The 27,346-nt window shown below is 40.4% G+C and overlaps 1 long non-coding RNA gene across 1 annotated transcript; it reads right to left on the bottom strand.

The window, feature by feature from the left end:
• Window positions 1-13,743: 13,743 nt before the first annotated feature.
• On the bottom strand, window positions 13,744-22,990 carry LOC311036972. Its single transcript, XR_014599901.1, has 3 exons — window positions 22,905-22,990; window positions 15,095-15,196; window positions 13,744-14,103 (listed from the first exon to the last, which is right to left on the bottom strand). It is a non-coding gene; the product is annotated as an uncharacterized lncRNA (long non-coding RNA).
• Window positions 22,991-27,346: the final 4,356 nt, after the last annotated feature.

Here is a 27,346-nt window from a genome sequence, read left to right as displayed (position 1 = left end):
TAACAATGATGTGACAGAAGAGCTCCACATTAAAAGAATCTACACAGCAACTTTTCAGAAGGATCTGGGTCCATTGGATTTATTAAGAGAAATTCACAGATTAGCTCCAAAGTATCTATGTAGACCTGTGCATTCTACTCCGCATCTTTCTTACCTTACTGGTGACAGTGGCTGGAGGTGAGCGGGCATTCAGTAAACTGAAGTTAATCAAAAACTACCTGCGCTCCACAGTCAGCCAGGATAGGTTAAATGGGCTCGCCATGCTCTCCATAGAGAGAAAACTCGTCCAAACACTGGACTTCGAGGACATTATTAAAGACTTTGCTTAAAAAAAAGTCAGGCGACTTGCATTTTGACCTGAACACTAGAGCAGTGGTTCTCAAAGTGGGGGGGGAGGGGATTTCCATCATTGAAATCAGAAAAGTTTGAGGACCACTGCACTAGAGAGTGTGCGGAGTGGAGTACGTTACTTATGTACAGTACATAATACAGTGTGATGCACAGATCTGATGGTGTACAAATGTTCTTTTGGTTGTTCATGAGAAATTGGGCATCATTGAAATCAGAAGTTTGAGGACCACTGCACTACACACAGAAAAAAAAAAGGTTCTTAAATGGTTCTTTAAAACCCTATATGGTTCTTTGAAGAACCATCACCTGCTAAAGAACCAATTTATATAGCAAATGGTTCTTTAGATTCTTAAATGGTTCTTTAAAACGCTATATGGTTCTTCATATTCCTCATATGGTTCTATGGGATTTGAAAGGTTCTTATTGGTAGGGGATTTTGCAACTGTAAATTATAACCTGTATAAAACAATTACAAATTATTATTTTAGTAGACGCTCTTATTTCAGAGTTATTCACAAAAAGCAAGGGTAATACATCAAATGCATTACATGGAGATTGTAATCTAGTTTTAGGATAGGTAACCCGAGAGTCTATTGTCAGTCTAATCATATTATATAATAAGGGGGGGAAAAAGCCTTATCTCTGATGTCAAATTCAGCCTTAACCACCCTGCTGAAAAAAACAGCACAAACCAGCTTATGATGGTTGCTGGTTTTAGCTGGTTTTAGCTGGTCTTGGCTGGTCTTAAGCTGGTTTAGATGGCATACCAGGCTGGACAAGCTGGTCAGGCTGGTCAGGCTGGTTTGCCAGTGTAGTTGGTTAGCTGGTCACTAAGCTGGATTCTGCTGGTCTTTGCTGGTCAGCCGGCTGGACTGACCAGCAAAGCCAAGCTGGTAGCTGGTCTTTGCTGGTCAAATGGGTGGACTGACCAGCAAAGACCAGCTTACCAGCTAGACTTAGCTGGTCAGATGGCTGGACACTGGACAGACCAGCAAAGACCAGCTTAGCAGCTGGTAAAGTTTGGTTAGATCAGTGGTTCTCAACATGTGGATCGGGACTCCCAGGGGGGTCCCCACGTGATTTGGGGGTGGTCCCCAGATGACAGTGAAGTGACAATTTAAGGACCTTTAAGACCTTTTTAGTACCTAAAAAAAACACCATTACTGCATCAAAAGTCATCAACAAACTATACTATAAAAAATTGAAAATAGCAGATCTACAAGCTCACAACACCTTCCTTGACGCGTTGTGAGCTTTGTGATCTGTTTTTACAGAGAGGTGGGCCCTTCATGGGCCCTGAGTAGTGTTGCCATATCTGCTTATTATAAGCGACTTTGGGCTTGTTTTTCTGTAAAGTTGCTTGTAAATATTAGTGAAATATTTCACTTATTCTTTTTGAAAATAGCAGATATACAAGCTCACAATGCGTTGCAAATGCGACGCACTGTGAGCTTGTAGATAAAGCTCTATAAACCTATGTAGAGGGCTTAATTGTTTTCACAGACCTGGCTGCTTATTTCTCTCACAAAATATGTCAACAATGTCTCAGCTGGCTCGCGACCCTTGAACTCTATGCTCACGACCGCTCGCGATGCGCGGGGAGAATGAACGCTGTCTCGAGTCAAGCTGCCTGCACTTCAATAGAAAGTTAGATCAATTGCATTGCTTTGGATTCATCAAAAAATAATTATAAACCGGCTTCAGAGAAGATAACAGAAAGAAGAAGAAGCGGCGGACATTTTAGGTGAGTGTTGACACACAGAAATACTATTTATGTAGGCTTTTTAGCCTACTATTACTGACTGTATTTATAAGTGCGTAGGCTGCTGTGTTTGAAGTCAATCACAAGTCATGACCCAACATTGTTTAGTTATATCATTTGTCTTGATAAAGGGATTATGACAATAATTACAAGAAATTACAGTGGGAATATACAATATATTTTTTAGTATAGGCCACTGTCTGTACTGCTTGCCACAGAGTGTTTTAATATCCTGTGAACTCTGAACATTAATGATTCGTCTGTCTGTCTGTCTGTCTGTGTGTGTGTGTGTGTGTGTGTGTGTGTGTGTGTGTGTGTGTGTGTGTGTGTGTGTGTGTGTGTGTGTGTGTGTGTGTGTGTGTGTGTGTGTGTGTGTGTTATTATTACACATTTCTTTGGCTGCAGTGGCCAAAACGAATGGTTTGCAGGCAGCCCTACTAAAACAGAAAAAGGAACCCAAGAAGAGAGAACCCCCCCCTCCCCCCTCCCACAAAGAAAGGAAAACAGTTTGAAGGTAAAGTGATATTGTTTTGTGTAATATTAAAGTAATCATTGCTTCAAACTGTTCAGTAACAGGGGTCTCCCAGACTCTTCACCTCTTTAGTAAGCCGAAAATGCATTTCCAGGAATACCTAATTTAACCAATCAGAACTCTGGATACAGGATAAATAAGTGCAATTGGAAGTGATGACACAAAGAAGTGGGCATACAACATTGGAACAGGAACACTTAACATTGACGCTAATGAATAGGTACTCTCTCCTGAAATTGGCAACCCATCTGAAACTGAATTGTCTATTTATTAAAGAGATCGAGAGACCCCAGCTTATTAAGACCGGGAACGTATCTGTGTCAGACTCATTTTTTTTTATTTCTTTGGCCATTCAAAAACTTGGCCATTTCTTTGGTCATTCAAAAACAGCAGATCTACAAGCTCACAGCGCGGCACTCAGTGGCACGCTATGAGCTTGTAGATTGCTATTTTTGAAAATCTTTGAATATTTATTTTTTAAAGCGAACATTTGTACCTCAAATCTTTTTCCTTTTATTTTCAAAAAACTTTTAGGATTTAGAGAACATTTTTAGAATCGGCCTCAGGTCTTAATGGGTTAAAGCTGCACTATGTAACTTTCCTCTTCTCCCCCGGATTTGAACCCGGTTTCCTGAGCAAGTGCTTTTACTATTGAGCTAATAGAGCCTGCCTGCTTGCTCAGGTGATACATTGAATCTTGACCATCAGATCAAAATTCATGTCAGATCCTGTGTCTAGGTGAGACATGACCTTTGACACTAAATGTCTCAATAGAAGAGCAGGGAGACGAAATGCAACCACCCCAATTGTATAAGTTATATAGTATTATTTGTATTAACATACTCTAATATACAGATTGTATAAGTTATTGTATTAATATACTCTACGATACAGATTGCATAAAATTACATTTTATTCCACTTTAACTTTATAACAAAAAATATCTTGTTTTATCCAAAATATATCACTTGCACTACCTTTAGACTCTGACTCGTCTGAATATGGTGGAGATGCTGTTGTACCCCAAGCTATCCACGACGAAATGTCAAGTACAGTCGTACCCAGAAGAAGGCCAAAGAGTTGGAGCTGGACCTTCAGCACCTTAAAACTAAGTAAGCAATGACTAATTTTAACGAAACAGTTGCATGAGTTTGCTCTTCTCTTTTTGTATATATCTATATGTTGGTTAATTGTTCTCATGTTCTTTTTTACTTAGATCTTGACCACAAATGTTAAAAAAAAACATTATATAGAAAGCATGTTATATGGAGTGGACAGATGCTAGGTTCATTATTAAACTGTTATCCTACTAACGCATACATCAATTCAGTTTTTATTTTTCCGTACCCTGTTCATGCTTTAAGATGCAACAAATTAGAGATTGCAAAACAGAAACTGGAGGAAGGGCCTCAATATAGCTCTGCAGCAAAGCCTGACATCCCTGCTGCAGATAAGCAAACCAGTGACAGCATAGGTGTGTTTAGACAGTCATACTGTTCTACGGAAAATGGTGACAATGTGTACAATATAAGTACTGTGATACTGCCAAAAGCTTAAATGTGATTCTCTACATTTTCAGTTGCAACTTCCTCCATTTCCTCTTCCCCCGAGTCAGACGATTTGGCATCGACACCTGGGATGTTTGACACCAACGGTGACAAGGTATTGAAGAAACATACTGTGTAGGACAGTGGTTCATAAAAGTGGGGTCCCCAGGGGGTTCCACAGTGTCCCCAGCTAAATAAGAAACAGTTAAGCACAAAAGCACTATTTCAAAAATAGGCAACGGGTCATGATGCATCGTGAGCTTGTAGATCAGCTAGGTTTTGCTATTTCTGAACTATTTTTGAACAGTTTTGCCTATAGGTACACACGGAGATAGACGGGAACGCCCAGGAACGCCCATTCGATTTTGGCTCGGGGGAAAACACAACGATCTGCCTCATAGAGTTACATCATACACGATCGTTTGGATCACTTTCAGAGCTATTTTATGGACGATAGAAACATTGTCAGCCAAGAAAAGATCCATCAGAAGGACAGCTGGAACACAACTTGACTGACTTATTTTTAAGATATATGTGACTAAAAAGACCAAACATTGACAATCTATGAGCTCACAGCGCGTCGGAACGCGACGCGTTGTAACTGTGAGCTAGATTGGCAATGTTTGGTTTATGTTCCCCCCAGAATACGTAAACTGGGGTTCATGTGGTTTATCACTGATCAGATTATCCTTATATTTTATTGCATTAGTCAAGTTTCAGCACAAGCACCAGCGAGACCGGAGATGTTTCCCTCTTTACATCTCCGTCTGAATACTAAAACACTCGCCCCAAAACACAGTCGCCCCGGGGCAAACCCGCCGGTATTCACCTGGTATTCCTAAACATAACCTCAGTAAAACTATGTCTAACCCTGAACTTATTTCAAACCGTAATACAGATGCAAGAATACGAGAACCGCTGGTCGGTGGAAATGCGGGCAAGCGTGTTTTGGGTCGAGTTTTCTGGTTACCAGCCGTCTCCCTCCGTGTTGCCAAACATGTTTACATATGCACAGTGTTTAATCGCCTGGTAGAGACACTATTACAAGATATGATCAATTAAACTTACCATTATATCAAAACCCAACAGCCATTAAGTCATCAATAATGTTTATAGTGAATTTGAAGTACAGTTTAGAGACTGTTTTGTGAACGGCACGTACCGACGCCATTATCATTTGGCGACATGCGTCATTTGATATCATGCAGGATTTACACACTGCTTTAGCTCCGTGTTCATTGCCAGATTAACAATTGTGTTTTCTGTAGGTTTTTAAACGAGGATAGGTTAGGGTTTGGCTTGTTTTGTGTGTAAATCGCTGCATGTTGCGTTTCCAAACTGTAATGGCGTCGATGTCTCCTGTACTAGGAATTCACTAAAACGTGTTCTATAAACATCATTGATGAATGAATGACTTTTGCTTTTTGATATTATGATAAGTTTAATTGATCATATCTATAGAAAATGTAATAGTGTCTCTTACCAGGCGATTAAATCAGATAACCTCGGGCCATTGTGTTGTGTTGGATCCTCTGTCCAGTCAGGACAACATTCCAATCGGACTCTTGTTTAATTTGCTAATTTAACGTTCCTTGTCGAGTGGCAACAAGGTTCTGTGCCTGTGATCTGGCAAGCCATGACGCCTGCTTTTTAAATTGGTATACTTTTACAGCATGTGAGTTTGAAAACCCCACTTCCCTCTGTCTATACCAGCTGGGGGAAATGTGTGTTTTCCCCCGAGCGCGCCTCCGCCTCCGTAGGTACGGCCCACTGATGATGACACTACGCCGTGTGGATGTATGGCATGCACAAAATAGGGATGCCAGGCGCAAAGGGTTATTTCACTACTGTTTTACCAGCTAGTATGTAATCCAATGACATTGTACTGTATAATAATTACTTTAACTCTCCCCACCTACAGTATAGACAGTTGTAGAATTCTGTACTAAATCTAATCCAACAATTAACATCTCTTTTGGAGGTCCATGGCACCAACTCTTTTCCAAATGGGGTCCACATTTGGGGGTCCTTGACATGAAAATGTAATTTCTTTACAGTAAACTGTTTGAAGTGTGCCTGCTTTTGTCCAAAATGAAAGTCTGGGAAATGTCATGGTAAAATGTGTTTTCATTTCTAAAACATGTCTTGTTTTCTTCTGTTTCAGGTCCACATTGGCTCTGGTGTGTGGCTCCAAAAGGAGATCTGGAAGATGGTGGCAGCAAACACCAAGGACTGTTCATGAAGGAGCTTGCTGTTGCCATTTGGGGGACAAGAACCCTGAAGACCATGAGCCTTACAGACAAAGAATGCCCACACTAGCCCCCCAAAAGTTTCTAAAGATTTAAATCTGAATGTATTAAGTTCATGTTTAATGTTCAAATATGGAGATATGTGGGCTTATTTATTAATAAATTCAAATGATAAAATCTTGTGTCCATCTTTTCCAGTAAATCTAATATATTTTAATGTGTAATGAAACATTTATTATCCAAAGAACCTTTTATTTCTGAAGAACCATTATAAAACGGTTCTTTATTGAACCAATTGGATCCTCAAAGAACCACTTTAGAAAAGGTTTTTCAGAGAACCATTTTTTTACATGGTTCTTTGAGGAACCAGAAACGGTTCCTCAAAGAACCATTTTTTGATGGTTCTTTAATGCACCTTTAATGGTTCCTTATTGAACCATTCGAATAAATGGTTCTTTAAAGAACCTTAGTGTAAAAGGTTCTTTCTGGAACCAAAAATGGTTCTTCTATGGAATCACTCTGAAGAACCATTTTTGGTTCCAGATCGAACCGTTATTTTTCTGTGTGTAGAGAGCGTGCGGAGTGGAGTACGTTACTTATGTATATGATGCATGCAGTACTTGTACATGTATTTCATTAATAAATGCACTTGTTCAAACATTACTTTGTAATATGATTTCTTGCAGTCATTTATTTACTAGAGCTTCTCTCATTACACAAGGCATTTTGTCTACTTTTTGGTAAAAGCCAGGGAGAATGTAACCAGATCAGTGTAATTTTTTTTTGAAATATCAAACTTAATTTTGTGCTTTATAATCATATTGACTGATGGCCTGGCTGGGTAATAGCAGACAGTCATTATTAAATGGAGAACTATAATTCTGTATACATTCCAAAAATGTACAATTTATGCAAGGATTGTTAGCTGGAGGTGTTCAATGTGAAATTGCGCAAAGACTGGATGTATATTGCAACGATGCGGGGGGGGGCCCATTTCAAAAACCTTGTCCCCCCACCCAAGAATCCTGTCCTCAGCCCTGGTTTGGGATGTCACAACATCTTGCCGGCACCGCGAACAGCTGGACAGAACCGAACCTATTTAATTTTGTCACTAAAAGTGGAGTATGCATACTCATTCATGTATGTATGTATGAATTGAATAATACATAGGTCCTCAGGACTTTATTGTGTTATCCTTTTAGCCCAAGTGTATAACGGAAGGTTACATCCGATGTAACCCAGGTTCTCTGAGTGGAGAGACTGTCTCTCCACTACATATTATTCAATATGTACGGGAACTGACCCCCAGGGGCAGTGCTCGTGGATACTCTTTAAGACACATCACTCATGGTGGCCCTGCCCTGATCTGTGATCAGTGGGGTATTTAAGTCCCACCCAGGCAGAGCCACTTCGATTAACTTTTATTGACACGAATTTCGGAGCGGCTCATCCGTGGAGAGCCAGTCTCTCCACTCAGACAACCTGGGTTACATCGGATGTAACCTTCCGTTCTCTATCGTGGTCGAGACTGGCTCTCCACTACATATTATTCAATATGTACGGGAACACTCTAAGACACACCGCGAGGAAATAAGCAGACCCAGCTGCCCCCGCGGCAGCCCGAAGCAGTTTAAGCCCGAAGTATCAGAGCCCAAGGCGTGCTCCAAAATCCTGCCGTCCAACAGAGTATGTAATACTCGTGGCCTAGGCGCAAGGCGCTACCTAGGCCCAGCTGGCGTCAGGCCAGTCAACTGATTAGCCACCTAGCCCGCAAGGCGCAGGGCTAGCTTCCTATGCCCGACATCACTTCGAGCCCCGGCCTGTCCTACGGGAGCCGGGGTCCCGGAGGCACGGTGAGTATGACCTGCTCTACTGCCTGGAGCCCAGCACTCGCTCCGTGAATGGGGTGCTGGCTGCCACGTTCATGCAGTAGAACCTGGTGAATGTGGAGGGCGCCGACCAAGAGGCCGCCCCAACACTCGTAGTCTTCTCAAAACAAAATCCATCTCTACAGACCTGTCCGAACTAGGCAGGGCAGGTAAAGAGGGGGAGCCATAGCCTGAGCTTGGCTCTCACCGCTCTGCCGCCCTCAGACGTTTAGTCTGTTGGGCTGGAGTAGAAACGGCAACACACCATATATGTTGCGCTCCGCTCGTCCCTGACAGTATGGACGTGCTCCGCTGGAATCACCAAACCCGGTTCTCCAACAAACTACGCCACAGCCGCGAAAACGACCCAGTCGGCGATACGCTGTATAGTGTGCCATGACTGATTCAGGGGACCCCTGGCAGACCCAGCACGTTCTGTCTTGCGTCACTGAGACCAGATCCACAGACAGAACTCCGCCACGGACGCGTAAACCGACCCAATCGGTGATACGCCGTATATAGCGGACTATAATGGCCGCCCAGGTTGTGTTCGACAGACCACCAGACCGCCTGCCAAGCGTTGCCACTGACGGAACTCCGCCACAAACCCGTGAACCGGCCTAGCCGGTAATACGTTGTAAAACGGGCTCCAATGGCTGCTTTATGTGTGTTCTAACAGACCACCAGCACGCCCCACCCAGTGTTTCCACTGACGGGACTCCGCCACAGACGCGTAAACCGACACAATCGGTAATACGCTGTATAGCAGGCTATAATGACTGTCCACACCAGTGGTGGAGAAAGTACTCTATTACTTAGGCAAGCTGCTCACCGCCCTGCCGGAGCATCCCTGCCGTCACCTCCCGTGCACATCCACGAGCCTCCTTAGCTCGTTGTAGCCGGGCACTGGCCTCTTGGCCCAAATGCCAAGACAGTTGTGGGGCGCTGGGCTGGCCATGTTTGCTATATTATTTGAGCTATGTATGCGAATCTATATACCTAAATATATATATATAATATATAGGTATAAATTCGTAAACGTATGTATTTGTATATCTATATACTCATATACTCAATATTCAAATACTTGTATACTCAATACTCAATATTCGTCCGTTTATATATTTGTATATTAAATACCCTTAATCTCTATAAGGATATGAGCAGAGCCAAGTGTCTCTTTATCTTTATTTCACTTAATTATTTATTTCAAAGTCAGTGATTTGCAACAGTGACTTGCAACAGTTTGTCAGTGAGTGCAGTGGGCTGCCAGGAGATAACTCCTGACCTAGCGCCACACTGCCCTCTTGTGACCTGCGGGGCACAGTGCAGCCCTTCTCCAGGGTGCACCCAGGCCCTTCCCCCCACGCTGACGCCCTGCGTCCACGCGGAAGTAGGTACACGCTGCAAACTTCCCTGTTTGTTTGTAATAGATTACTTGGCAATGATAACCGGTAGTAGATGGCCCGGAGGTCCGCCGACTGGGTCAGCCTCGCTCGGGTTCCACCTCGGTACCGCGCCCAAACCAGCAGCCGCCCTGGTCCGCCCCCTGACTGGGTCAGGCTCGGAACCAGGCTGCAGCCGCGGCGATGGCGATGCCGGCGATCCAAGCGTTCGGCTGACAGACGGTTTCCCACTTCGTCACTCGAGCAGAACAGCTGCCGCCCTGATCCGCCCTCTGACTGGGTCAGACTCGGAACCAGGGTGCACGCCGCGCGCCAGGAATAATATGGAATAAACTTGTGTTGGTGTAAATATGGCAGCGAAGCGTCCCGAGAGGAGCCTCGCAAGACCTGCTCTCTACCTAAAGTAAGTGGACCACGCCGCCAAACACCCGTTCTGCATACTTTATGTCTTAAGCTGAGTCCACTAAGCGTCTGTGTGACAGGGTCAAAAATGAGTGGTGCAATATTTTTTTGTATTATTTTATTGATGCGTAAAAACCTGTATAATGCACTTAACCAATCATCATCTTAAATGTATTCCTTGTAATTTCCCATTAGTGTTTTAACATGGCAATGTATTTTCCCACGGTCCCTGAGCCACTTGACTTTGAACTGTATGATAGGCTGCATGACATTGACCGTGTCACTCCAGCCAGCCAATGTCACCAGGTCACGCTGTTTGAGGAGCGAATGAGAGTGGAATAGGGTGTGGTCCACCCAATACGAAAGTGGGCGCGGGCCACTTGAAGGGAGACATGAAAAGACAGGAAAAGACAGGCACACAGGGCAGTGTGACAGTGACAGCCAGAGGAGTAGGTTGTGCACAGAGCGGAGAAGCCACGGAGCAGAGGTGGAGAATAAGTGAGACAGCGAGACGCGCCAGCCACAAGCAGCGGACGGTGAGCTGAGACGTGCCAAGAAGCCGCAGCGACAGACGAGTGACGGAAAAGTTAGACGAACAGAACCAAGGAGCAGAGGAGACGGCCAGTGGCGATAAACGTTGCGCGCCCTACACACTCACAGCCAGACTTTGTCTGGCTCGCGAGTAAGTATTTTTCCATGCAACGTTATCTTCATAAAACCACAGTCCTAAACCTCATGTGCGTAATCTACACTGAACAGATGAACTGGTTCTAGTTTCTATGATTTCAGACGGCGCATACGAAGACACGAAGAGACAGAGATTCTTGGCCTAAACCCCCGCTCCATTACGCCCCATATAAGGACATTCCCACCTCTTGCAATTGAACCGTGATGAGTATATAGCACTTTAAATTAGCACCTGTCACTTTACTGGTTCAGTAATAGTAGACACTTTATCGCTAAATTTATATTATTGCTATATTTTGCACAAGCCCTGTGATTTATGCCATTACTGTTGGAAGTGACCTGTGTATTTGTATTTTAGTTAGTTAGTGGGCGCCATAGGAGGTTGAGGGTTTTATTATTATAGTGTTATTTTGTGTTTATGTTTTCAATTGTTTTATGGCACAGATGCCGCTGTATTAGGACAATAAAAGTTAACTTACCTTTTTATACAAACCTGTTTCTGTCCAGTTTTCTCCAAGGGATATTTTCCAAGTGTTGTTCTCATTCAAAAGTGTTTTATACTTACCTGGGTAAACTCGAACCTGTGAATAGCCTAAGGAAAGAAAGCGTTATAGAGGACCTTACCTCATATACAAAAAGGTGGCGTAGTCTTGCAGTATTTGATTCCAATTATTATTCTCACAGTAATTACGCACCCCACACTTCATTGTGCAATTGATATTTTATTATTGTGAGTTTAATGTGGATTGTTATTTATTTAAGAAAGAGTAAAAGGTGCCAGCATTCTAAAAAAGAAGTGGCAAGTCACATGTGACAACCTGGCCACCGTCACATCTGCACTCGTGGAAATCAAAGAGTCGAAGTGGCTCTGCCTGGGTGGGACTTAAATACCCCACTGATCACAGATCAGGGCAGGGCCACCATGAGTGATGTGTCTTAAAGAGTATCCACGAGCACTGCCCCTGGGGGTCAGTTCCCGTACATATTGAATAATATGTAGTGGAGAGCCAGTCTCGACCACAATAGAGAACTGTACCTGTACTGTTTGCATTTCTGTCTAATAAAGTATTCAATCAATCATTGGTAATTGGTAATCATTGGTTGGTAGGTACAATGCAGACTGTTGTTTGTTTTCACCCATGCAGAAATGTGCCAAATATACGCGTTCCTGTCTATCTCCGTGTGGGTCTATAGATTTCAGACATCTATAAATTTCAAACATTTAAAAAAACATAGTAGACAAAAAAGGGCTTACAGTAGTCCTAGTACAGAACAGAGCTGAAAATAAATATAACTCAATTTCAATGTTTTAGCAAACTCAGCCAAAACGTAAAGCCATATATTATAGTGTGCTTTTCATTTAAAAGTAATTTTGAACATTTTTGCTCATAAGTATTGGAAGTTGAGTATTGCCCCATAATGATGTGCATTATGAATTATTCAGCAGAATTAGTGTGAAAAAGGTCTAATGCACTTGAACATCTTGTATTTGGGTGATGAGCATTGTAAAACCAGTGACTGATGTGATTGCAGTATAATCCTAGCCTCATGTGCTCCTCAGGTGATTGTAATTCTGTGTAAATACTAATACAATTTAAGTTAGTTCTACACATTAAACAACTTGTGACACTTGATATTTACCCATTTAATATAAGTTAAATTAAATCAATTAACTGGACACATATTGAGTTGATATTAACATTTCAAAATGTGTTATTTTCTACATAAATTACTGCATTGCACATTTAAATTCTTAGGAATAACAACATCAGTGTTATCAGAACTCTTTATTTAAGTTTTTTTTTTTTTTTTAATGCAGGCAAGCATGAAAACCTGGTCTTTCTCACACACATCAGTACCAATGTAAAAAAGTGTGCCACATTAAAGTGGAGTATAAAAGGTAGTCATCCTCAGAGTCTGTAACACTCCAGCATGTTACACACAGGGTTCTGGAGTCTACAGTGGTATCTGTAAATGCATTGATATGTTAAATCTTATCTCCCTGAGATTCCCAAGTAAACATTTATGTACACAGTGCACGGCTAGTAGTTTCACATGTAAAACAATAGACCTCAAGTCTACCAATACTGTAGGGCCTTTCCACAGCACCATAGAACGGTTCTGAGAACAGTTAAAGGGGAAATCCACCCATTTTCAATATTTAACTATGTCATTAATATAGCATAAAGAAGTTGTGTGGAAATAAGAAAAAAGTTCCCCCCTTTCTGTGTTGCCTTGAAATGGAGGATTGATTGTGGGTTTAACATTGCAAATTACAACATGATGACTCATCATGTTGTAATTTGCAATGTTAAACCCACAATCAATGAAAATGGGTGGATTTCCCCTTTAATACAAGTTTGCAATTGCATTTCCATTTGTGTACTAACCCCTCATTTCTGGATTTACAGTATGGTGCTTAACACAACTGGGCAAGCCACAATTAATTCACAATTCAGTGCAAATATAGGTCAAAATTAAATTTCTCCCCTGACAACAGGCAGGCTTTATCAGCTCAGTGGTAAACATTACAGCGCTCAACCTTTAAAACTGAGCTTGAGGTAAAAATGAAAGTGCATCGTTCCCTTTAAGACATTCAGCGCAACAACAAAAGAAATACTGGACTCAACCTTCAAAACTTGAGCTTGAGGTAGAAGAGAAGTGAGCCCATATTCCCTTTAAGGCAATTATTGAACAAAAACTCAGTGCAACTCATTCAGTCCAACAACAAAACGCCGCAGCAGATTAGTGTCGTTGTATAGACGATCAGAGATCTCAGCCTAGGGAAATATTTGAGAATAAAACAATAAAAATCACACCTAAAGACAACAACAAAAAAAAGAGCACTTACATTCTAAATGTAATTCAACTGTATCTGTGCATTACATTCTAAATGTAATTCAACTGGATCTGTGCATTAAGTCAATTTTCTTCTGTCAACACTGTTTAACTGAACGCAACATTTTCTATATCTCATCAAAGAATTCAAGCTATATTGGCATCACATTTTCTTTTTCAAGACAGAAGTTTTATCTTGAGGCCCTTGACTCTGACGGACAGCTTAGTAGAATCGAGCTCCAAGAAGACTTTCTGGAATACTTCAGGTCCTTCGGATAACTAAGATTGAGATTGTAGGTTAATCCGAGGAGGACCCAGCACGCCCTGGCAATTGTTCCAAGTCCTGTCACAACTTCCACGCCCTCAAGAACAATCCCGATCTCTGTGCTGTCACTGGTAGATGATGAAATCACAGTGATTGCTACGGTTAGCTGCTCACGTTCCTCTAAGCTGTCAGTGTCCTGCAACATAAAATTGTAATCAGTTTCATAGTATAAAACATATATACATACACTCACACAATGTAGGCACCTATATTACTGGACAATAAAAACTACCCACCCTGAACTGAACCCTCATACAATTAATAATGAGTGTGGATCTGGGACATAAGCCAGCCTGTAACATCAGTCATCTATGACACTGGTTCTCAAAGGGGGTTCTTGAGGAAGTGACAGGGGGTGCCATCACACAAAGAACAGTTAACCCATTTTGGGAGCCCCCATTTGTAACTATACCTTTCAGGACAGGAACCCCTTTTAGGGTTCTTGTTGCCATGTACAGTATATAGCAACATACATTTGTTTTTGAATAAATGTCAAAAAAACTTAGGTCAGGATTTAGAAGGCGTTTTTAGAATCGGCCTCGGGTCTAAATGGGTTAAAAGGCTTAAGACACTTTTGTATTACTTTGTGATGCGTTGTGTGCTTAGATCAGCTATTTTTGAAACATCTAACCAGTCTACAAAATCGCAGTTGGGTTTTGATCTGGTGACAGTGAAGAATTTCATACCATTCAGCATCACCTCATAATCTGTTTGATCATAGGACAAAGATGATCACTCAGGATAACAGATAATAGTGTATTGATTTCTCGAACAGTATAAGTGGACCCAACTATGTTAGGAGAATACCCCTCACAGCATAATGCCACCATCACTGTCAGGGTCAAGCATTCAGGCCTGTACCATTCTCTTGATCTACACCACACATGTCCTCGCCCACTTAGAAAAGGAAGGATGATTATTCTGACCATGTGAGGCTTTATGCTGCCCAATTAAAATATCACACTGTATATACTGATCCTTGTGGAAGAATGGTGTTCATCCCTCCAGTACAGTTCAGAGATTTGTAGATTCTATGACCACGGAGCACTGCCGGTGCGGCTGATAATAGATTTGTCAAACATCTGCATCAACAACGAATGATAGTCCCATTAATTACGTTCACCTACCTTGAATTCTTTGATGAGATTTTCACCACGTTCTCCAAGGTATTCAACAAGGCACCGAAGGACAACCTCTCTGGTCAGCTCAACAGGTCCTCACACCGTGTCCTGGGGAGGAGTTTAACAACTGATAAATTATACTGTACAGGCAGGAGAAAGATTAAAGGTCAAGTCTAAATTTGTCCCCTGAGCAACAGGCAGGATTTATAGCTCTGTGGTAAACATTTCAGCACTTGCACAGGAGACCGGTGTTCAAATCCGGGGTAGAACAGAACAGGAAAGTTACTGAATTAGGTTTTTTTTTTTTTTTTTTTTTTTTTTTTTTGAAAAGCCATCACCACATGGTCACCGCAGTTCGAGGATAACACAAGAAAGTCCTGAGACTTATTTCCATTGAGGTCCTCTAACAATTAACAATCAATATGTTAAAAATACTTTACAATACAACACATGTAACTAACGTAACACTACATAGACACAAGTGACATACACAGTACAGACACAGTACACATTACACAACAATACAAAACACAAGTAACATTCACAGTACATACATACAAACAAACAATACAAGAACACAAGTAACATACACAGTACACAAACAAGTGCTACCTTATCTTTCCTAGTCTAAAGACCCTCTATAGGGGAACCTTTTCTAATAGACATGATTTAGTTTTGTATTTAAAAATCCTCAGATTTGTTGTCAGTTTGACACTGTTTTCGAGGTCATTCCACTGTGTGGCTCCTATAGTAAATGATTCCCTGCCTACTTTACTTTTAAAAGCCGGAAGGCTCACGTCTGCTACACTGGCTCTGGTGAAAAAATGGTGTACTTCGCTTCTCTGAGTAAAACATGTCTTTAAAAATATGGGGACCTCTCCATATATTATCTTATGAACCATGGTCAATCTGGCCATGATTACCCTGGATTCTACTGGGAGCCAGTTGAGTTCTCTAAACTGGTTCCTACCTATATGGGATCTGGGTCCTAACCCTAGAATGACCCTGATCAGTCTATTCTGAGCTGACTGTAACTTTGTTTTGAGGGATTTCAATAAGCCCTCAAACCAAGATTTACAAGCGAAATCAAAATGGCACATAATAAGAGAATTGGCTACCACCTGTTTTGTCTCCCTATCCAAGTACCTTGCTGTCCTTGCCAGAAATTCAGTCAGTCCGGAGACTTTGCTCAGTACCTTGCTGGCCATATTTCGGCCATCTAGGTTACCCTCCAAGATACAACCCAGGTATTTCACCGATGATTTAGCTTCAATGAAGTCAGAATTTAATTTGACCTTGACATCAGGGCTCTTTCCTAATTTGATTTTATTTATTTTTTTTCAATTTCTTTTTATTTGAGAAATCGCAGGGTACAGCAAATACTTTCCCCACAGCATTTCCCAATTATCCCATTCCTTAGTCCCTCCCCCCCACCCCATTAACAAACAAAAAGAAATAAAAACAAGACAGTAACGATAAAGAAAAATAAGGAAAAAATAAATAAACAATTATAACAATAGTAGCAACATCAACAACAACTTTCAGCATGTAGACAGCACTCATATACATTTCTTTCTTTTTTTTTTTAAAAGCAGAACCACGTTAACCACATCAGTCGTCAGTCTCCCTACTTAGTATGGAAATCAGTGGATTCCATAGGTGTTGGAACATTTGTTCTCGGCCTTGTTTTTCAAAGGTGAGTTTTTCTAGTGGAAGAAATTGAGATAGCTGATCCTGAAACATCTTAAAAGTGGGTGAAACTTCATTTTTCCATAATATTAGAATACACTTCTTGGCAAAGTATGTTATAATAATTAACAGTCTGTATTTTTTGGGGTCCATCTGTATATTAGACAACTCATTTAGTAAGTAGACACATGGGGATAAGTCAAATTCAGTTTCCAATGCAGATTTTGTGAATGAATGGACACCATTCCAGAATGTTTTTAGTTTTTCACATTGCCAAAACATGTGTAAGAAAGTTCCTTCGCTGGTTTTACATCTAGGACAGTTTACTGAATTGTCTCTAGATATTTTATGCATTTTTATTGGAGTTAGATACAGTTTATGAATACATTTATAATTGGCTTCTTTGATTTTGTTACTTGTAAATGGGAAATGTATTCTATCACAAATATTTAGCCAGGTGTTTTCTTCAAATTCCACTGTTAAATCTGTCTCCCAAATCCTCAACAAAGGCAAAAACGATGAGTGACAGTCTTTGGAAAAGATGTCATACAATTCACTGATCTTGCCTTTAATTGTGGTCGATAATAATAATGTTTCTTCTATTTCATATAATTCTAGTCTTAATTTGTTTTCTCTTCTGAGTGAATGTAAAACATTTCGCATTTGTAAATATTTGAAGAAGTCAGTATTTGGGATGCCATATTCTGTTCTTAATTCTATAAATGATTTTAACTGCATATTTGTATGAAACAGATCTTTGAATTGACTTATCCCCAGCTGGGCCCACCTCTGTATATTAACTGAGGTTAGATGTTTATCTAGATCAGGATTACGATAAATGGGAGAGTGTATGGTAGTACAGTTAGTGATACCAAGTTTTTTTGAACAATCCTTCCAAGTACGAAGTGTGTTAAGAACAGTAAAACAGTCACCTATGTTCCTTATTTTATTGAATTGTTTTATAAATATGAGAGAGTCCAATGGTAATGGGTCAACAAATTTTTCTTCTAATTGAGACCATTGTGAGTCCTGTCTTCCCAACGTCCATGACAGTATATTTCGTAGCTGAGCTGACCAAAAATAATATTGGAGATTGGGAAGACCAAGGCCTCCCATAGACTCTGGCTTCATAAGTGTAAGTAGCTTTATCCTAGGCATTTTATTGCACCAGATACATTTTGAGATTAGTCTGTTCAGAAATTTAAAAAAATCTGTAGATAAGTAACATGGTATCATTTGAAAAAGGAAATTCAATCTTGGAAGGATGTTCATTCTTATCACATTAATTCTTCCCAGCAGAGATAGTGGGAGCGTGGACCATTTACATAGATCAATTTTTATCTTTTCTTTAAGAGGACAATAGTTTTCTTTGTACAAGTTCTCTAGTTGCGGCGTGATGTTTATTCCTAAGTATCTAAACCCTTCTGGAGACCAATTAAAAGGATATGATTCATTCATCGTTTCTGTTGGTGTCATGTGCAGGAGACAAGCATTAGATTTATTGAAATTTAACTTATATCCTGAATATTTTCCAAATTGTTCTATTTCGTTATATACATATGATAAAGACCGTTCTGGTTCTTTTATGTATAGAATAATATCATCTGCGTATAGAGATATTTTATGTTCCTCATTATTAATTTTCAGTCCTTCAATGTTGATATTGTCTCGCACACATGACGCCAATAATTCAATCACCATCGCAAAGAGTGAACTCGACAATGGGCATCCTTGTCTTGTCCCTCTTGTTAATGCAAAAAAGTCAGAGGAAGCTCCATTGGTAATGACAGCTGCTTTTGGATTTTTATAGATTGCTTTAATCCAAGCAGTAAAGTTCTGTCTCATATCAAGTTTATCAAGAATAGAGAAAAGAAAGTTCCATTCCACTCGGTCGAAGGCCTTCTCCGCGTCCAGAGATAGGAGCAGAGAAGGGCTCCGACTAGTGTCCAAATGATTTATTACATGCAAGAGTCTCCTTATATTGTCAGCAGAATATCTCCCCTTTATGAAACCTGATTGGTCTGGGTTAATAATTTTAGGCAAAATATCTTCTAGTCTCTTTGCTAATAATTTGGTTATGATCTTATAATCATGATCTAGAAGACTAATAGGTCTATATGATGAACAATTTAAAGGATCTTTGCCACTTTTGTGCAGTACTGTGATATGTGCCAGGTTCATTGATTGAGGGAGTATTCTGTTATGACAAAAATTATACATCATTGCCATAAAAATGGGATGAAGTTCAGTCCAAAATTCTCTGTAAAATTCAGCAGAAAAACCATCTGGTCCTGGACTTTTATTTGTAGGCATTAACTTAATTGTGGCCAGAACTTCTTCTTTTGTAAATGATGAGTTAAGGTATTGTTGGTCTAATTCTGATAATTTTGGCAATTTTTTATTTTGTAAGTATTGGTCCAATTGTTCTTGTGAATGAGAACTTTGAGATTTGTAGAGTGTATTATAGAATTCAAAGAAAGCTTGATTGATCTCTTCTGGGTGATATGTTATGTTATCGTTGAGATTAATTGCTTTAATAGTTCTTTCAGTTTGTTCTTTCTTAAATTGATGGGCCAATAATTTACTTGGTTTATTGCCAAATTCATAGTGTTTTTGTCTAACGTAATTCTTTTTTGCTGTAATCTCATCTGAGATGTTAAGGTTTAGTTTGGCCCTGGCCACAATTAATTGCCTCCAATTGTCCTCTGTAGACGCAGTCTTATGAAGTGTTTCACATCTTATTACTTCTCTCTCAAGTTCTTGTGCTTGTGCTCTTTTTATTCGCCTTTTAAATGATCCATATGAAATGATTAATCCTCTCCAAGTGGCTTTTGCCGCTTCCCAGATGATGTTAGGGTCTATGAGGGGGTCATTATTTTCCATTATATAATTTGTAATCCATGTTCGCATTTTTAATTTGAATTCTTCATCTTGGAGTAATGAATTATCAAATTTCCATTGTTTAGAGAATGATTTGTTCCTATTAAACTGAATAGTCAAGCATATTCTAGCATGATCTGATAAAATAATTGGGCTGATTTCACAAGTCTTTATCATGTGTATATATTTTGAGTAAACAAAGGCATAATCAATTCTACTGTACGAGTTATGCACATTTGAGAAGAAGCTGTAGTCTTTAATACCTTGGTGTGATTCACGCCAGACATCAATTAGGCCACTTTCTGCACATAGCCCCTGAAGGACCTTTGAGGATTTGGACCTATAGTTAGTCTGATTAGATTTATCCAAGGCTGTCATTGTCAGGTTAAAATCCCCTGCCATCACTCCAAAGCCTTTACAGTTTTCATTGAAAAGCAGCACCATGTCAGACATGAATGTGGGTTCGTCTGCATTGGGAGCATAGATGTTCAGAAAAGTAATGGATGTTCCCCAAATGTGGCCTGAGACCAAGACAAATCGTCCATTTGGGTCTGTAACTAGTTTTTCTAATGTAAATGGTATTGTTTTGTTAATCAAGATAGCTGTTCCTCTGCTATGACTTTTATATGATGAGAAATAGACCTGACCCACCCAGTCATTTTTTAACTTAGCGTGTTCAGTATCTGACAAATATGTTTCTTGTAAAAAAGCTACGTCCACTTTATTTTTTTTAAGAAGAGATAACATTTTTTTCCTTTTAATAGGACTTCCCAAGCCTTTAATGTTCCACGAATTTATTATCATGTCTGACATGGTAGTTGGTGTGGTCTACAAAAAATATCTGTGACTGTGTACATTTGCCTAAACACTGTTGTCGTTGCTTTCATTATTAAACATAACCAAAAAACATAAACATAAACGTAAAATAAAAAATAACATACATAAATTGCATCCACCCACCCCAGCCGTGGCTTTGTGATCCACAGCATTAATCCCCTTACTCCTATTGGGCCAGAGAGAAACAATAATGGAAAAAGAAACTAAATAATTATGAAATAATTAAATCTTTCTTATATTGGCCCCTGGAGCTCTTGTCTTCAGTGCAATTACTTAATTTTTGCACCCCCTCCCCTTTTATTTCCCCTCATATTGTTGTCTATTGTTTAGTCACGACAAGATATTATTAAATGGAGAGGAAAGTGTTTTTTTTTATTTTTATTTTTTTTACTGAGACTTCTCCTTTCCACATACATTTTAACCTTCAGTCACTGTGATTATCTGTTGTTGGTGAGAGAAATAACAAAAATAACAGTATAAAGTAAATAAATAATACATTTGTGCCATTCCTCGAACCCCCCTTCTCTATTTTCAATCATGGTATCGCCTGTATGACGTCACATGCTGTTACCGAAAGTATTGACGCCAGAAAATAAATAAATAATACTTTTGTTCCGTTCCTCGAGTCACCCTTTCCTACTTTCAGTCATGTTATAGTCCATATGACGTCCCACGCTATTGTAGTCCTTAACACACCCCTCTCTACATTCAGAGATGGTATAGTCCGTGTGACGTCACACGTTGTTGCAGGAAGTATCATCGCCAGTGAATGCACGTCGAGAAAAGAAAAAAGGAAAATAGCTGATCGTGACTGTACTAGCAGATCGATACCTTTTCATGTACTAGGGTTCAAAGTCAAGTGATTTGTCCATATGACAGTTATAATGAGGGGGTGCAAAACAAAACAAAAAGTCATCTTCTTACCTCCACCCTGGATAAGGGCTTATAAAGCAAAAACTCACTCCACTGACTTCAGTCCTTCAGCGAATGATTTGATTTTAGAACCAAATAGAATAGATTCCGACTTCCCTGTGTGTAAAGATAACTTATTATCTATAAGCCAGGAATTAACCTTTGTCAATTCCTCACTCAGGGAACTCTCCAGTGTGGATTGTTCCTTATGGGACATCAGCAGAGCAGAATCATCGGCATACAAGAACAAATCACAGTTACAGGCGTCTGTCATATCATTCACGTATACCAAAAACAGTGCAGGGCCTAGAATGCTTCCCTGAGGAACACCACATTTCATGAAGCTTGAATCTGACACCATTTACCTCTACCCTCTGTTCTCGGTCCGTTAGGTAGGATTGAAACCATTTGCATGTTGCCCTGTCTGCCCCCAGGGCCTCAAGCTTGTTGAGAAGTCTAATGTGGTTCACCGTGTCGAATGCTCTCCGTATGTCCAGTAGTACCATTCCACACAGCTTCCCACTATCAACCTCTTTCCTAATTTGTTCCGTTAAGAATAGTAGGCATGTGTCAGTTGAGTATGACTTTCTATAGCCTGATTGGAGTTTGTACATTAGATTGTTCCTATTTAAGTACTCGTTTAATTGGTCATTGATTACCCTCTCAAATATTTTTGACACTGAACCCAAAACTGACACCGGTCGCTAGTTACCGGGGTCATTTTTGGCTCCTTTTTTGTACAGGGGGAGAATTTTGGCCTTTTTTAGGTCATGGGGGAAGACACCCTGTTCAATGGATAGGTTGAAGATGTGCGTGATACTGGGCGCTATCTGCATTGCAGCATCCCTTAAAAAGAGAGGAGCTATTCCATCCAGGCCTGTGGCCTTAGCGCAATTGATCTTGGACAGCATCTCATAGACCACCTCCACCTCTACCTTCTGCAGGGAGAATGAGTTGGAACACACTCCTTGTTTCCCATAAAACTCCCTGACCCTGTCTATGTCATGTCTATGTTATTGAAGTTATTGAATTAGTTAAGGTAGGGTTTGTGCCATTTTGGGGTTAAATCAAAAAACATTTTGTTAAATGGTTAAAGCTCTTTATTCTGATAGCAATCATTACTAGTGTTCAGTAACAGGAGTCTCTCCAACTGACATGAAAATGCTTTTTGTTTACTAAAACCTGGAGATGGAGACTCCTGATACTGAACAAACACTCTATAGGCCTAGCAATGATTACAGAATACAGTGGTATTTAACACTTATTGTAACACAGTAATGTCACTTACCCTACTTTTAATGCAGTTCAAATCAGATTTTTCAACACTAAATTGAAGCATAATATATGTATGTTTTGTATACAGTTATGTACTGGATACATACAGCTTAAATGTCCTGCCAGTCACACACCTGTTGATAGTGATGAACCGCACTACACATATTTTATTTCCCTGTTTTACAGAACAAGTGATTTTTCATTTTATTTATAAATATTGTACCTCGAGCAATCTCAATACGTTCTTCAGCCTTTCTCCAATAGCTCCACCTTTGGCACGGTAGAGTTCCAGCAGCTTGGGAGTGTAACTATCCAACGCAGACATAAATGTAGGCTCCAGTTGCACAGTATACAAGCTCTGCTAATGTTAGCCGCTAACTGCTAGCTAACACTTGAAATCAATGTTTAGGAAAAGTTAAGAATAAAAAACTCCGAGTGTTTCTTACCTCTGCCTCCTCGTCTTCAAGACACGACGGCTTGCTTCCATATAAGAAAGACGTATTTACATCTGTTAGTTCAGTCAACATCAGCCATTGTGGGTTTTCACCCAATTATAATTTAAGACTTGATTCATCATTTCTGATGAATAATTGTATAAACATATATTTATGGGCTTTGTCAATTACACCACCATTAAAACATTGAGGCAACTTTGTAATTTTAGTCTCCCCATCATTTCAGTCATTGGACTTTATACAGTGCATCTGTGCATCTTCAAAGGCAGGTAAAACAACCAGTTTGTATGGTATCAGTGTGTGCTGCTACCTCTGTGCAGTGGTGTAAAGTAACTAAGTACATTTACTCAAATACTGTACTTAAGAACAATTTTGAGGTAGGCTACACAAGTACCTCAAAATTGTTCTTAAGTACAGTATTTGACTACATCTCAGAGGCAAATATTGTACTTTTACTCCACTACAATTATTTGAAAACTTTAGTTACTAGTTACTTTGCAGTTATACATTATTACATTATAAAACATACATTAACCACTTTGGCCCTATGTTATATGCGACGGTGGCCAACTGGGTCACATTTGACTTGTCAATTTAATGACACTCTTTTTAATCCTTCTAATCAATCACAGTGGTTCCACAACAATAAAATATAAGTTGCACATTAAAGTGCGGGGTGCATAATTATTGTGAATACCAGAGGATTTAATTACTTGCAGACTACGCCACTCAGGTTTGGTTTAGGAGCCTAAGAACTCCTCCTCTAACACTTTTCTCTTTCAGGCTCTACACAGGTTCGAATTAAAACCAGGTAAGTACTTAAACTTAATTTGAGAACAACACTTAAAAAACCCAGGAGAAAATGGAGACTGACGAACTGGCTAAAAAGGGTGAATATACATTTATTTAGAAATTCCCTGGTTACAAGAGGCCTCTGTGCCTTTAAAATACAAATACAAAAGAAAACAATACAATCCTAAAATCAGCCTATGGCGCCAACTAACTAACTAAAACGGTGGTTACGAAACAGGTTATCAAACTGTGCAAAATATAGCAGGTGCAAAGTAGCAGAGCGCAACAATAACTTATGCAAAGTAAAGTGCAAATGCTGCTAAAGTGCCAAAAGGTGCTATAATAAATTAAGACAGTTTTTCTTTATGAGTGCAAATGGGGGGTTCTTTCAATGGGGAGTAGACCAAGCAGGTGAATCTTCAGTGTCTTCTAGTTCAACATCATCATCTTCTTCGCTCTGTAATAACAAACGTAAAGCCAGTTTATCCGTTCCAGATAATATACTGCGTGCCTTGACTTAGTAGGTTAAATAGCTAGTGTTGCTTAAGCCTGTACTCACAACGAAGGCAGCGAGACGCTGCCTATGAGTTGGGTTGCGCCTGCAACACTGTAGCCAGCTCTATCGTCCTCAGCTCGCTCCAGGCCTCACGCCGCTCGTTCAGGTTGGTTCTGGTTTCACCGCTTCCTCACTCTGGTCTCTCGTCGGGGGAAGTATGGAGCCGCACACCGGAGTCCTCTGCTCTAACGTGTGAGTGCTCGCCCTCGGTTCCTTCTGTCCGCCCCACTGCACTCGCTTAGCACCGCTGCTACAACAGTTCTCTCTCTGCTTCCTTCCTCGCCGCTGTTCCTTTTTGAATGAGCGCGGCTCTGGTTCATGCTCTGCTCACCGCGCCCTCCTCACTCTCGATTGGCCAGTGGGGACCACGCCCGAGTCTCTGACAGCGTCTCAGCTGTTAACTGTCAATTGCCACTCATTGCTGCTCAAATGACTTGGGGACGGGGGAAAACATTGTCCAACAATAAGAGCACACAATACATTTCAGATCATCATCACACAGGCTTTAAAAAGGGTTACGAGATGAAAAATGATACAATAATAAATAACAGAAAATAATAACAATACCCCGTTTTCCCCCCTGTCACATATACTTAGGCTATTTGAAAATAGCCGATCTACAAGCTCACAACGCGTCACATCGCGACGTGTTGTGAGCTTGTAGATCTGCTATTTTCAAACATTTTAGTACTTTTACTTTTGGTACATTAAGTATATAGACAGACAGACAGACAGGCAGACAGACAGACAGAATGATGCCGGTGTGAATCAACACGACTGCTAGAATGTGTTCCATTTGCACACGTGAGTCTGTGTTTTCTAAAGAAGGCTTTTCAAGTCAAAGTGCCGATAACAGTGACAGATGAACCCTGTGTTGTCTGAGATTTGCAACCAGCAGCTACCAGCCTGACTTTAATGGACTGGCAGCTAGTTCACAGAGTCACACTGAAGTATAGTAGAAAATCTGCTCAACTACCAAACACATGAGATGCACCAAACAGAATCAGTATATCAATCATGGTGTCTCCAGTTAGTACTGAAACAATGTCATTCATTAGTAAACACTCCACCAAAGCAGTATTGTCTCAACACCCTAAAGAGTCTTCAAATCTCATTAAAAAAAACAGGGGTCCTTTAGTTTGGCGTGTTTCAGGGGGACCCCAGCAAAATGTGCTAACCACATGAACCTTAGAAACCCTATTCTGGGCATGTCATAAAAGGCAAACAATCACAGAAAATAGGCAATCTACAAGCTCACAATGCGCTGCAATTCAACACTATGTGAGCTTTTTTACATCAGCTAATTTGGTCTAGATGTTGTGAAGAGGGGAAATGGGGGGGTGGGGGGGGCAACAAAGTGGTTCATATAGGATCAAAATCCAGACTATTTTAACCTGTTTTATACTTAGGATATTTGCAATATTAATAGTAATCTTGAAGAATGTTAACAACACAGATCATCACTTTATTTTATTCACATACCAGTATGCTAACCTTTTTCATCATCTAAACTGACCATTTATTGCACACAAAAAAAAAACTATTTGGAAAATGAACTATTACCTATGTGAAAATCTCTGGGTTTGCTTTCTTTGGCAAAGACAAAACAGTCAGCATGTTGATGAAGACATTGAAACTTGTGTCTATGTAAATATCTCTGATGATGATCATCATCATCATGGTGTCTTTTGTTATGAGCCTTTCACATTGACCCTGACTGCATTTAACTGGAGGAGAGCTGGGAGGAGGTGGGAGGAGGCGTTTCTCCACTGCAAGACAAAAGGGAGGTGTTACTGTTTATTACATAGATATAGAAACCTAGATACCTCATTGGCCTCTGCAGTTCATTGGAGCAACTGGTATCGCAATACCCATGTATTGCTTCCGCCCTCAGTCGCGTGTGTCACAGAAGGGGGCGTTCAGTAGGCCTCTGATTGGCCTACCGAACGTCCCCTTCTGTGACGCACGCGACTGAGGGCGGAAGCTGGTGCGCGCCCGAGATACGAACGCTTCAGAGCCGAAGGAGGCGTCTACCTTTATATGTCTATGGTTTATTATTATACTCCTACATCAACACACTGTCCTGCTCAGTGCTCAGAGCCTCAGACAATGGTTGCTCTCTGACCATTTATTCCAACTCCTCCTGTTGGATAGAGGAGACATGACTTGTGCTCATGGAGAAGACGAACCCTGACAAGATGTTGGAGAGCGATGTGTAACCCATGTTACCATGCCTTAAAATAGGATTTAAAAGATACAAGGAATTAGCAATAAATAAAGATTTACACATGCATATTTGTCATGAATATTAGGCCTTGCTGTCCTCAATATAGAGAGGTCTCATCAAATTCAATTGTGATGGAGAAGCTTAACCGTTCCCATGTGAATCCTGAGATCTACATGATTGTTGTTGTTTTACATAACAATGTATTTATCTGTCTGAGAGAGGGGGGGGGGCTTTAACACTGAAGCCTTTGAGAGCACCTTAGACAATGTTCAAGTTGGTTGAGATTTCCCCGATGGGCCGGGACTCTCGACGCTGACTGGACCAGTACTTTCAGTAGGTGGTGTGATATTTTAAAACAAACACAACCTTTTGTGTGTCACCCTACAACGGCTAGTCACTGTCAATCTGCAATCTGCAATCTGTAAAATGAAAAATTACCCATGTACCCTGTAGTAGGGCATTAACGACTTCAGATTTATTCAGGTCGACTCAACTCACACTAAAGTCGAAGTCGAGTCGACCTGTCCCTGCGCGCTATGGTTCGGGTTTTCCCCCTTTTTATGTCGGGTTTTTCATATTTAATTCGGTTCCTTCGGTTCATTCGGTTCAAAAAAATGTACGTCGCAGCCAAGGGG

Source organism: Gymnoscopelus microlampas (genome assembly GCF_963454915.1).
Source record: "Gymnoscopelus microlampas genome assembly, chromosome: 21".
NCBI lineage: Eukaryota > Metazoa > Chordata > Actinopteri > Myctophiformes > Myctophidae > Gymnoscopelus > Gymnoscopelus microlampas.
The sequence above is the reverse complement of the archived record's forward strand: the minus strand, read 5'-3'. Positions and strand labels throughout refer to the sequence as shown.